Source organism: Carcharodon carcharias, chromosome 1 (genome assembly GCF_017639515.1).
Source record: "Carcharodon carcharias isolate sCarCar2 chromosome 1, sCarCar2.pri, whole genome shotgun sequence".
NCBI classification, from domain to species: domain Eukaryota; kingdom Metazoa; phylum Chordata; class Chondrichthyes; order Lamniformes; family Lamnidae; genus Carcharodon; species Carcharodon carcharias.
Window position 1 is genome coordinate 165,092,212 of NC_054467.1, and position 12,990 is coordinate 165,105,201.

General features: G+C 42.7%; 1 pseudogene; it reads left to right on the plus strand.

Annotated features, from left to right (window-relative positions):
- The first annotated feature begins 286 nt into the window (after nucleotides 1-286).
- LOC121275626 lies at nucleotides 287-790 on the plus strand (annotated as a pseudogene).
- The last annotated feature ends 12,200 nt before the right edge of the window (nucleotides 791-12,990 follow it).

Here is a 12,990-nt window from a genome sequence, read left to right on the forward strand (position 1 = left end):
CTGCCAAGTTTATGCCAAATATAGAAAAGGAAACAATAGATTTGTGTTAATATTAAGTAAAACTCTAAGAAAGATAGACAGAGACAAACAGAAAAATTGAAGCTAAATAGATTATAGATATGTTTATTTGTGGGGAGAACACAAGAACGTAAGAAATAGGAACAGCTGTAGCCCGTATGGCCCCCTCGAGCCTGCTCTGCCATTCAACAAAATCATGGCTGATCTGATCTCGACCTCAACTCCACTTTCTTTCCTGTTCCCCATAACCTTTGCTGCTTTTCTTCTCTCTGGCGTCACGTCTGTCATGCTGAACGCCCTCAACAGTGACTCTCATGAGGAGCTGAGTCAATACTGAGACCAGCACTTTCAGGGAAGCCAATATGAGCAGGATAAATTGTTGAGATATAGCTGCAGTCTCTATGTTGGGAATCTGTCATTTTACACTACCGAGGAACAGATCAATGAACTCTTCACAAAAAGCGGTGACGTTAAGAGAATCATTATGGGTTTGGACAAAATCAAGAAAACTTCATGTGGATTCTGTTTTGTGGAACATTGCACATATACTGATGCTGATGAATGCATGAGATTTACTAATGGAACACGCTTAGATGTTCAGATCACCAGAACAGGTTGGGATACTGGCTTCAGAGAAGGTAGGCAGTTTGGGTGAGGGAAATCAGGTGGTCAGGTACGTGATGAATATAGGGCAGATTATGCCACTGGCAGAGGTGGGTTTGGAAAACTGGTCCAGATACAGAAAGTCCCAGAACCAAGACAGAAATTCTAAAGCTTCAATGGCCGCACATTTGAGATAATTATCTAGATCTTCATAGAAACCTGGGATTGAAGCATATAGCTGACACTTTAATGCCTATAGCTTTGTGCTGTTCATTCTTTCATATGCCCAAAGAACTCTTTTTACAGTTTCAAAAAAGCAGTGCCCAGTTTCCAAGATGAAATTATTTTGTTCAATTTTGGTTCCCTCTTAAGGTTATATTTTTTGTCAATTCTAATAAAAACTGAATTTAAAAAAATAACTTTTGACTTCCCTGTAGTTCAAAAATCTGTCTTTCTATGCCTTGAATATATGGCTCAATTTACACAGCTCTCTGGGATAGAAAATTCCAAAGATTCATGACCCTTGGAGATAATACCTTCCTCCTCACCTTTGTCTTGAGTGCACCAACCCTTATTTTGAAATTATATCCCCTAGCTCTAGATTCCACTATTCGGGAAAACATCCTCTCAATATTTGCCCTGTCAAGCCTCTTCAGTACTTCATATGTTTCAATGGTATCACTTCTCATTCTCTAAACTCCAGTGAGTATAAGCCCAACCTACTCAACCTTTCCTCGTAAGACAACCCCGTCATCTCAGAAATCAACCTAATGAACCTACCCCAAGCTGCCTCCCCTGAAAGTATATCCCTTCTTACGTAAGGAGGCTAAAACTCTACACTTTCTCGAGGTGCAGTCTAGCCAATGTCCTGTACAATTGTAGCAAGACTTCCCTACTTTTTACTCCACCACCCTTGCAATAAAGCCTAATGTTTCATTTGCCTTCCTAATTATTTGCTGTACTTGCATACTGACCTTTTGTGTTTCATGTAAGAAGACATCCAGGTACCTCAAAATGCAACATTCTGCAGTCCCTCTTTATTTAAATAATATTTTGATTTTCTATTCTTCCTAACAAATTAGATAAACTGAGTTTCCCACATTATACTACATCTGGCAAATTTTGCCCACTCACTTAATCAACCTATAGAATTTTGTAGACTCTTTGGCCAGAATTTTCCATGCCCATTGGCATCGGGCATCATGATGGGCATGAGCAGACAATATGATGGGAAAGTCAAAAATTGGTTTACTGAAGGGCTGAGGTGAGGGCAGGATGGGCAAATTAGAGGCCCGGGAAACATGCCAGCAACCTGGCATGTTTCTCAGAAATACATTATGAATGAGGCGGGAATGGGACAAATAGTGCAAAAACCCAACATTGCAGTCAGTGGTTAAAATGACTTTTTTCCCACCCGCTACCGCACTTAGCACAAATCTGGGATGATTCTGTCCTTTGCGCCCCTCTCACAGCTTTCTTTCCCCCTATTTTTGTATCATCAAAAATTTTGGCTACAAAACATGTGGCCCCAAGACACTAATATGGACTGTAAATAGTTGAGGCCCCAGCATTGATACCTGTTGCATCTCACTATAGTCTGCCAACCTGAAAATGACCAATTTATTCTGACTTGCTCTTTCCTGTCAGCTAGCCAATCCTCTATTCATGCTAATATATTACCCCCAAAACCATTAGGTCTTATCTTGTGTAGTAACCTTTTATGTGGCGTGTTATTGAATGTCTTACATCCTCGCTCCATACCCAGAGAACACTAATGCTGACTCTGCTTGATTGTATTATGAGTTTCTACATTTACTGCTACAATTTCTTTAATAATGCATTTCAGTATTTTCCAAATCACAGATATTAGGCTATAGTTTCCTGCTTTCTGTCTCCCTCCTTTCTTGAATAGGGATACATGCTGCCATTTCAGTTTTTCAATCTGCTGGAACCTTTTCAGAAGCTAGGGAATTTTAGAAGATTACAACCTCTGTTGCCATTTGTTTTAAGATTCTAGGATGCAGGTCATCAGATACAGAGAACTTGTCAGCCTTTAGCCCCATTAGTTTGACTAATTATAATAATTAATTTTCTCTAATTATAAACTTTGTTTTTAAATTTCTCCCTTCTTTTTACCCATTGATTTTCTATTATCCTTGGGATGCTTTTTGTATCTGCTACTGTGAAGACAGTCTCATCCTCTAAGGGACCAACATTTGCTTTAGCTACTCTTTTCCTTTTTATATGCTAGTAGTTTTTATATTTCTGGCCAGTGTTCTATTATTATTATCATTGTCTATTTTCTCCTCTTTTTTTATTATTTAGTCATCTTTTTCTGGCATGCCACTAATCTTCACAATACTTTATGCCTTTTCTTTTCATTTGATACCTTCCTTAGTTAGCCCATGGATTGTTCATCCTTCTTGTATAGGGCAGAATCATCCCAGATTTGCACTAAGTGCAGTAGTAGGCGTGAAATAAGAGATTTCACCACCAGCCACAATGGCAGATTTTCACGCTGTATCATCCCCTTTCTGCCTCATTAAATATCCAGCCACAAGAAATATGCCATCTCGCTGATGGGTGGCCTCTGAGTCACCCACTGCACCATTAGCTCATTGTTTCCTCGCTCCGGGTGTCATTCTAAACAGCAGCTATACACACAGTTCTCAATGCTTGCAGCCCAGGACTGCTCCAGTGAAGACATAGCCCTGAAAGCCAAGAAGAATTTAGTGACCCATCAATGGAATGCCTTTTAGAGGTCTGCTGTGATGTCTTCCACTGCTACTCTGGCCACAGGAGGTCCAGAATCTCACCACTCCGGCTTGGGAGGTGGTGGCAGTGGTAGTCAGTGCCAATGCTGCACAGAAGATGCTGGCCATCCAGTGCAGAAAGAGGATGAATGATCCCATTTGTGCCATCAGGGCAAGGCAGCCATCTCATCACTCTAAACTCACACATTCAAAAGCCCATCTCACATTCACTGGCATCTCACTCACTGCCAGCTCAAGGGACATCACCACTACTCTCTCACACACACCCTCACATCTCCATCTGGCCTCATCTCCTCTGGAAACTGCCTCCTCAGCTCTCACCCTCTTGAGGCCTCTTGCACAGATCACCATGTGCCCCCTCACACATACCCTAGGATACGATACCCCACTTCCCCAGCACTGCCCTCACCCTGAATCCTCTTCCTTTGCCTGAGGTCTCTTCTCCCCCTTCTCCAAGTAAGCCCTAGCCCTGCAGCCAATGAAAAGCCACTCCCACCTTACGGCTAGTCTGGTAGGCAGAGATATGCCCATGAGCCCCCACTAAAATGATGTGCTGCTGCCTGCGAAGACTGGCGCTGATGAGAGAGTGCTGCCCAAGGCAAGGTAGACAAACAAACCTTGAAGTCCCAAGTGAAGTGCAGCTCGCCAGGTGCACGTCGCTTAGGAACAGTTGTGAAACACATCAGTGTGCACTCACACTGACATGCCTGGATGATCCAGGGTGGTGGGATGGTTCCAGTGAGCAGGGCTTATAATGAGATGCTAAAGTATGGAAATTAGGTTCACTACGTGTGGCAGAGGGAAACACAGCCTGCCATTGACGGGTGAAGCAGACAATCACAAACTGGTTTCACAATGGTGTAAAGCTAATTTTTGGCCTTCTCGTCATATTGTCTTCCGCCCACTTGCCATTAAGCCCGATGCCAACGAGGCCAGAAAATTTCAGCCAGAGTCTTTTTATTTATCAATGTAACTTTATTGAGAATAATGAAGAATCTCCTTAAATGTCTGCCACAGCTTCTGTACCGTTTTTCCTTCTAACCTATTTATCCGGTCTACTTTACCCAACTCCATCTTCACACCCTTAATTAAGCTGACACAATTAGTTTCAGACCAATGCTGCTCACCTCAATCTGAATGTGAATTTCTAATATGTTATGATCATCTTCCCCAGAGAATCCTTTACTATGAGATCATTAATTAATCCTGTCTCATTACACAGTACCAGATCTAAAATAGCCCATTGAGTGTTTGGTTCCACACATGTTGTTCTAAGAAACTATGCAGAATATACCCTATGAACTCATCCTCCGGGGTACCTTTGCCAATTTGATTTGTTCAATCTACATGAAGATTAAAGTCGCCCATGAATATTGCAATACCTTTCTTGCAAACCCCCATTATTTCTTGATTTATACTTTGTCCTACAGTGTAGCTATTGTTAGGGGTCCTATAGACTACTTCCACTGATGACTTCTCTCCTTCGCTGTTTCTTATCTCCACCCAAACTGTTTCTACATCTTGCTCTTCTGAACCAAGATCATCTCTCACTATAACAGAGCTACCCCACCTCCTTTTCCATCTGCCTATTGCTCCAAAATATCAAGTAGCCAAAATATTCAGATAAAAGAAAAATACTGTGGATGCTGTAAAGCTGAAACAAAAACAGAAGATGCTAGAAAAACTCAGCAGGTTTAGCAGCATCTGTGGAGAGAGAAACAGAATTAATGTTTCAAGTCCATATGACTCTTCTTCAGAGAATATTCAGTTCCTAGCCTTAGTTACTCTGCAATCACATCTCTGTAAAATCTATTAGATGATACCCATTTATTTCTATTGGTGCTATCACAAAATCACAAAATTGTTACAGCACACAAAGAGGCTATTCAGCCCATCATGTCTGTACCAGCTGTCCAAATGAGCAATTCATATGTATGTAAGTACATACAAATTAGGAGCAGGAGTAGGCCATTTGGACCCTTGAGCTTTCTCTGCCATTCAATAAGCTTATGGCTGAACTGATTGTGGCCTCAACTCTACATTCATGCCTACCCTGATATCCTTTAATTTTCTTGTTAGTTAAGAATCTATCTACATCTGCCTTAAAAATATTCAATGACCCTGCCTCCACCACTCTCTGTGGAAAAGAGTTCCAAAGAATCACAACCCTCTGAAAGAAATAAACTTCTCCTCATCTCCATCTTAAATGGGACACACCTTATTTTTAAACTGTGTCCACTGGTTCTAGTCTCTCCCACAAGGGGAAACATCCTTTCAACATCCACCCTGTCAAATCCCATCAGGATCTTACATGTTCCAATAAGGTCACCTCTCATTCTTCTAAACTCTAATGGATACAGGCCCAGCTTTCCTCAAAAAATAACACCCCCATTCCAGGTATCAGTTGAACAAACCTTCTCTAAATTGTTTCTAACACATTTATATCCTTTCTTAAATAAGGAGACCAAAACCGTACACAGCACTCTAGATGTGGTCTCACCAAAACCCTGTATAACTGCAACAAAACGTTTATATTCCATTCCCCTTGCAATAAATTACACCATTCTATCTACCTTCCCAATCACTTGCTGTACCTGCAAACTAACTTTTTTGTGATTCATGCACCAGGATACCCAGATCCCTCTGTACCTCAGAGGTCTGCAGTCTCTCTCCAATTAAATAATATACTGTTTTTCTATTCTTCCTGCCAAACGTGGACAACCTCACATTTTCCCATATTATATTCTATCTACCAAAGTTTGGCCCACTCACTTAACCTATCTATATCCCTTTGCAAGCTCCTTATGTCCTCTTCACAACTTAAATCTATCTTTGCGTCATTTACCTAGTGCCATTCCCTTGCCTTTTTCCATAACTTTGTCCATTTTTACAGTTCAGATGATAATAAAATTCCCTTTTGAATGCTTCAATTGAACCTGCCTCCAACCTACTCCAAATCTTAACCACTCGATGTGTGAAAAAATATTCTTTATTTCTCCATTGCTTCTTTTACCAATTTCTTTAAATCTGTGCCCTTTCATTCTCGATCCTTCCACCAGTTGGAACAGTTTTTCCCTAGCTACTCTATCCAGATCCCTCATGATTTTGAAGACATCTATTAAATCTCTTCTCCAAAAATTCCTTCTCTCCTCCAAGAAACATAGTCCCAACTTATCCAGTCTATCTACATAACTGAAATTCCTCATCCCTGGAACCATTCTCATAAATCTTTTCTACACACTGTCTAATGCCTTCACATTTTCCTAAAATGCGGTGCCCAGAACTGGATGCAATATTCCAGTTGAGACCAAACTAGTGTTTTATACAAGTTTAACATAGCTTCCTTCTTGTATTCTATGCCCCTACTAATAAAGCCTAAGACAGAATATGCTTGATGAACTGCTCTCTCAACCTGTCCTGCCACCTTCAATGACTTATGCATGTATACATCCAAGTCCCTCTGCTCCTGCACTCCTTTTGGAATTGCACCCTTTATTTTATATTGTTTCTCCATGCTCTTCCTACCAAAATGAATCACTTCACACTTATCTGCATTGAACTTCATTTGCCATCAATTCATCTACCTTGTTACAAATGCTGCATACATTCAGGTAGAGCTTTTAATTCTGCATATTTTGCATTTTTCCTTATTCTGAACTTATTTGCAGGGGCACTTATGTTTGTATGCTCTGTCCCTTCCTGTCACACTCTGGTTATCATTATCCATAGTGTTACCCTGCACTATTGCCTTGTCCTTTCTCTTCAAATTACTGAATTTTCTTCCCCGACACTATTTAGCTGAAAGCTATATCTGCAGTCCTAGTTATTCAATTCACCAGGAAACTGGTTCCAGCATAGTTCAAGTGAAGTCTGTTTCAATGGAAAGTTCCTTCTTTCCCCATGAACTAGTCATGCCATTGCCCCATGAATTAAAATCCATTTCTCCCTCACTAATCTTTGATCGTCCTATTCAGCTCTCTGATCTTATTACCTTATGCCAATTTGCTTATAGTTCAGTTAGTAATCTGGATACAGATATCCCCCATTTAGAGCATGTTCTAATAAGGTGTTTTCATTTAAAAATTGCGAACTTTCCCAAACAGCACTGCTGGCCATGACCTCGATTTTCGACTTAGCATGGCTGATAAGTTATTATTGTGCAGGCATTAAGAAACACGCCAAAATTTAGTTTCAGTTTCAGTGCTTTCAGCTATCACAGTGACCTGAATTTTACTAAAATGCTCTGCTGGGCTCAGTGAGCTGCCGGTCCCCAAGGCTGTTGTTATCCCCATTGTCCAGGAGCTGGCTGGGTCCCCCAGTCTATACTCTGTACTCGTGACCCTCCAGCAGGCTCCGATCTCTTGCTGACCTCCCGCTCACTCAGTGGTCACCAACTCCAGAGGCAGAATACTGAGCTCAGTGGGCAGGCACGCACCCAACCCAGCCAAGTGTAAAATGACGTGCGATGATGTCAGGTGAGCATCCTGACATCATCGCGTAATCCCGCGATATTTCGCTCGGCAGGCGAGTGCTGGAGTCAGCAGCACTCCCAATGACAATGAAAAGGCTTATTAAGGCCATTAAAAATGCAATTAAATTCAAATTTATGCTGCCCGTCTAACCTTACGGTTGGCAGGCAGGCGAAAATGCCAAGCGGCCCTTGCAGTTTTTAGGAAACCTCATCCATGGGCGGGATGAGGTTTCCTAAAGCAAATAAAAATAAAAGAAAAATTTTACACTTGAATTAAAAACACGTCCCTGCTTGTGTGACAGAGTCACATGAGGGGACATGTTTTGTGACTTTATTATTTTGTACATTAGTTTTTTTTAAACAGCAGTTCATCTCCTGAAGGCAGCTCCGTGCCTCAGGCAGATTGAAGCACTCTTTTGTGCACATGTGTGAAGTTCACGCTGGGCCCGCTCCCACTCCTCCACCCACCTGCACAGGCAGCACTCAGCGCTGCCGCTCACATGCCTCGCTGGGCTGGCTTTCCACACAGTGCGGTGCCGATTGTGGGCAGTGGTCGGCTTCCTGACCTCCCATCCACCCCCGCCAAGCACCACCTCCCCCCCACGCACCCCCCCACCCCCCCCCCCCCACCCACCCACCAAGGACAAAATCCTGGTTAATCCACACAGGACAAGGCCTCGGCTTCAACACAGAGCACAGTCATGCTCCTGAATTGCTGCTGGTTGTCCAAGTAGCTAAAGTGGATGTGGGTGGTGATGGTGAGGAGGGGCTGGTAGCCAGTGATGCTGGCCCGGTGCAGATCCTTAGGGAGGTTGCTCAAGCCCAGGCTACTGTCCACCATCAGGTCCCTAAGGAAGTTGCTCAGGCCTAGGTTAGTGTCCAACATCAGGTCCCTAAGGAAGTTGCTCAGGCCCAGGTTAGTGTCCACCATCAGGTCCTCATGCAAACTCTGCAGCAGCCAGATGTCAACAGTTTCCCGCCTGGAAAAAATGCTCCCAGATCAAGTACAAACAGTCTGCCAGTCACTGCTGCCAGAACAACTCCCAGTCCTGTAAGAGTGTTCTTGCCCTTATAAAGAAGATTTCTGATGACTTCCTTTGTGCTGTTAACATTTCGAGCCTAAGTGACTCTTCTTTAGAGCTGAAGAAGAGTTATATGGACTCAAAACGTTAACTTTGTTTCTCTCTCCGCAGATGCTGTCAGACCTGCTGAGTTTTTTCAGCATCGCCTGCTTTTATTTCAGATTTCTAGCATCTGCAGTATTTTGTTTTCATTCCTTTGTGCTGTGTTGGTTCAGGTTCCATTCAGGTTTTTTTTCAGGTAGTGTTTGCAATAAGCAGAGAGATGGCAATAGGCAGCACTCTGTCCAGACCAGGAATGCCAACAAACCTTTTTACATGTTTCTTTAATGGCAAAGTTATCTTCCTTTAACACACTGCTTTTCAGGAACAAATTAGACATGTTAAATGGGGGTTATCTGTATGACTACCATTGTGGTTCTCCTTTATAATTTAGCCCCCAATTGCTCATAACCCCTCAGCAAATGCCTTCTTAGTCCATATTCTTGATAGCTACTGGATCCTTCTCCTTCTACTCCATGTTCCTCTCCAGCTCTGAGGAGATGTCCTTAAGCCGGGCACTGGGCAGACAACACAGCCTTTGGCTCTTGCAGCAGAGAATGGTGTCTATCCATCTAACTATACTGTCCCCAGCTACAACTACATTTCTTCTTTTTTATTCGTTCATGGGATGTGAGTGTCGCTGGCTAGGCCATCCCTAAATACCTTCTGAACAAGGGCAAATAAAAGTCAACCACATTGCTGAGGGTCTGGACAGACAGTAGATTTCCTTCTCTAAAAGGACATTAGTGAACCAGATTAGCAATAGTTTCATGGTCATTATCAGACTTTTAATTCCATGTTTTTATTGAATTCAAATTTCACCATCTGCTGTTGTGCGATTTGAATCCATGTCCCCAGAATTTTACCCAGGGTCTCTTGAAAATACCACTATGCCACCATCTCCCCCAACTTGAATAGCTCCCATACCTTGGTACATTGGTTAGTTTGCTCATTCTCCCTGCTGCTCTTGTCAACAGAGGCTGCAAGAGTTTCAGTGTTACCATCTGGCTCCCACGTCTGCTTGATTCATAGTCATACCCTCCTGTCCTTAACCACCGACCAAATGTGAAGTATTTAATTTAAGGGGTATGCCGGCCTCCTGGAAAAAAAGTGTCCAGATAACTTTGCCCTGATGCATCGCAGTGTCCAAAGCTGGACGCACCAACTCTGAGCCAAAATTCTTCAAGCTGTGGTCACTTACAGCAGATATGATTGCTGTGGACCACACTGGTGCCCCACACTTGCCAGCTTCCCTTGTACTCTGTTGAAACTTGTGTTCAGGTGAAGCTGCTTATACTCTTACTGTTGGTTCTCTGAATGCCTTACGTTAGAGAGAAAAAAAAGAAAAATACTCAGACTTCACAGTTTGATTTATTTTCCGCACTTTATCGAACGCGTGACTTGAAAGCTGCTGGTAGTTCCCACTTTGTTTATAAATACTTTACTTTCCCACTGTGCTTTGCCACTTTGCCTTACTATTGATTTTTAAATCTCATATTTTTTCAGATTCTTAACATTATTTTAAATTGTTTTTTTTCCATGATTTTTGCCTTCAAGCTGAAGATTCCACCACCTATGTTAGAATGCAGTATCAAATTGCATTTGCTGTTCAGGAGTCAGATCCAATTGAAAGGCAACAGAAAGAATCTGAATAGAAGTTTGAAAAAAGGCTAACATTTATATAGTGCCTGTCACAACCTCAGGGGATCCCAAAGCACTTTAAGACCAATGACTACACCTCAGAAGTACTTCAGTGTTGTAACTTAGAAAATGCGGCAGCCAATTTGTTTGTCCTTTGAGCTGAACATGACCATGTCATCTGGGGTGTTTGGGGTGTTCCTTTGGGTATGTTGGTGACTGCTAAGGCCGATCTGTGCCTGGAAGGTTCTGCTGCAAATAGGACAGGATAACGCAGGCGATTGAATTTTCAATGGCCAGAATCTTCTGTTTGGCGTGCGGGGCCCACATGCTGACAAGCAAAGTGACACGTGGTGACATCGGGCCCGCATCCATACATCACCACATGTTATTCTGATCCTCAGTTTGGCAGGCGTGCCCTGGAGTCGGCTGCGCACCCGCCGAACTGTTAAAAAACTGTTAAAGCCAATAAAAAACCAATTAACCCTATTGAGAAAGCTGCCCGTCCAACCTTAAGGTTGGCGGGCAGGTGAAGAGCCCATGCGGCCTTTGCATTTACCTCATCCATGGGAGGGATAAAGTTTCATGAAGGTTTCATTAATTAAATTTAAAAATTTATGAAAATTCATAAACATGTCCCAGCTCATGTGATACTGTCACGAAGGGACCTGTCTGAATAACTTTATTTATTTATTTATTTATTTCCAAGTTTCAAACTTAAATTAATCCTACTGAGGCAGCTCCATGCCTCTGGGAGATTTCTGCACGTGAAAAAGCGCAGGCCTCAACCCTCCCTCCTCCCCACACCTGCAGAGGTAGCGCTGAGCACTTCCGGGTGCACGTCACGCTGGGCAGGCCTTAATTGGCCCACCCACATAAACTGGTGAAGCGCAACTGATCGTAGGTGGCGACCGGCTCCATGCCTGCTCCTGACTGGCCCGCCTGACAGATGCTGCCAGACTTGCTGAGTTTTTCCAGCACTTCCTGTTTTTATTAGCACTGAGTGATTGTCAGATTCAGCTTAAAAACGGTGCCTCCACCTTCGGCCTTGTCAGCTGAGGGCAGGTGCAGCAACTTCCTGCCTGCCCCTCCTATGTAATTGGCCATGCCCCTTGAGTGCACATATTTTATTGGCAGGTTGCCACATAATCACATTTGGCCAGCCGTCCCCACCATGAGTGGAAGTTCTGCACACTTCCGGGACAGCTGTCTGAATCCGTACCATTATAATTAAATTTTGCCCGATATCCGTGGTCACTGTTTGATGTTGAACCAGACCTTTCGCAAAATTGGCATCCTGCTTGAATCTGAGAGGAGCATTAATCCCATATCCACTCCATCACTGAGACCACCCACTTCCACTTCTGTGACATCGTCCATCTCTACCGTTGCTTCTGCGCATCTGCTACTGAAATCCTCATCCATGCTTTTGTTGCTTCTGGACTTGATTATTCCAATGCTTCTCTGGCCAACCTCACATCTTGCACCCTCTGTAAATTTGAGCTTATCCAAAACTCTGCTGTCCATATCCTAACTTGCATAAAGTCCCATCATCCCATGCTCTCTGACCTAGATTGCCTTCATAAGAATCATATTGACTGTTCCAGTCATCTTTGGAGCGCAGAGTAGGTCATTGACATGAGAAAATTGGAGATTTGAATTTCTCATTCTTGTTTTCAAATCTCATCTAGGCCCCATCCCCTCCTATCTCTCCAGCTTTACTACCAACCAAGATCTCTGCATTCATCTTTTGTGCATCCCTGATTTTAATCACTCCATCATTGCTGACTGTGCCTTCAGCCTCTTAGAGCTTAAGGTCTCGACTACCCTCCATCAATCTCTTTGACTCTTTACTTTGTTTTCCTCTTTTAAGATACTTTTTAAATTTAAAACCTATCTCTTTGATTAAGCTTTTGGTCACCTGTCCTAATAGCCACTTGTGTTGCTTGGTGTCAAATTTTGTTTGATAAATACTCCAGTGATACTTTAAAGGTGTTATGCCCAGTAAAGACATATCATATTCCTAACGTTCAAGATACAAACTTTGTTCAATGTAACCTCTTTGAATTTGGCCATTTTTAAACAAGAAAAGCCAGTGTGCCACAAAGATGGCCATCAAAGGTCAGATGATCTGGCTTGAGTATTCAAAAACTGCCTCACTGTCTAACAGAAACAAAAGGGCACATCCCAGACAACAAGGTATTAACTATCCTGAGAGCATCAAGAGACATTCCCTAGTTTAATGGGTCTTTTTTTGAAACAAAGAAGGTGATAATCTTAACCCCCTTCAGGATGAGTATCTTAAAACAATAAACCAGCAAGTGGGACTAATCAACTTGTGACTACCACCAAATTTGGAAGAGGA